The sequence below is a fragment of the Mandrillus leucophaeus genome, unplaced genomic scaffold (assembly GCF_000951045.1).
Source record: "Mandrillus leucophaeus isolate KB7577 unplaced genomic scaffold, Mleu.le_1.0 Scaffold349, whole genome shotgun sequence".
Lineage (NCBI taxonomy): Eukaryota > Metazoa > Chordata > Mammalia > Primates > Cercopithecidae > Mandrillus > Mandrillus leucophaeus.
Window position 1 is genome coordinate 150380 of NW_012103687.1, and position 701 is coordinate 151080.

General features: G+C 47.6%; 2 protein-coding genes across 2 annotated transcripts in view; one reads left to right on the top strand and one right to left on the bottom strand.

Annotated features, from left to right (window-relative positions):
• LRRC75B (leucine rich repeat containing 75B) overlaps positions 1-701 on the top strand; it is a 186882-nt gene that overhangs the window by 111162 nt on the left and 75019 nt on the right. The window lies entirely within an intron of this gene.
• Positions 1-701, bottom strand: part of BCR (breakpoint cluster region) — an 814161-nt gene that overhangs the window by 6887 nt on the left and 806573 nt on the right. The window lies entirely within an intron of this gene.

Below are 701 nucleotides of genomic sequence, written 5' to 3' on the forward strand. Positions count from 1 at the left end.
TGCAGGTTTCTTACTCTAGGAGTGACAGTCAACCAGAAATAGAGCAGCCCTCAGGAGCACTGGATCCAGCTTCAGATCATCTCAGCCACTCAAATGCATAAGGGAGATCCCAGAATTTCAGACTTCTAGGCCTCATGTTATTTTATTTTTATTTATTTATTTGAGACAGCATCTCACTCTGTTGCCCAGCTTAGAGTGCAGTCTCAGGATCATGGCTCACTGCAGCGTCGATCACCTTGGTTCAAGTGAGACTCCCACCTCAGCATCCCAAACACCTGGGACTACAGGCACACACTACCACACCTAGCTAATTTTTAATTTTTTGTAGAGATGGGGTTTCACCATATTGCGCAGGCTGATTTTGAACTCCTAGGCTCAAGCAATCTGCCTGCCTCAGCCTCCCAAAGTGATGAGATTACAAGCATGAGCCATCGTGCTGGGGCTGGAAATTATTTTTAAAAATTATTTCTTGCTGGGTACAGTGGCTCACACCTGTAATCCCAGCACTTTGGGAGGCTGAGGCAGGCAGATCATGAGGTCAGGAGTTCGAGACCAGCCTGACCAACATGGTGAAACCCCATCTCTACTAAAAATACAAAAATTAGCCGGGTGTGGTGGTGCGTGCCTGTAATCCCAGCTACTCAGGAGACTGAGGCAGGAGAATCACTTGAACCCCGGAGGTAGAGGTTGCAGTGAGCTGA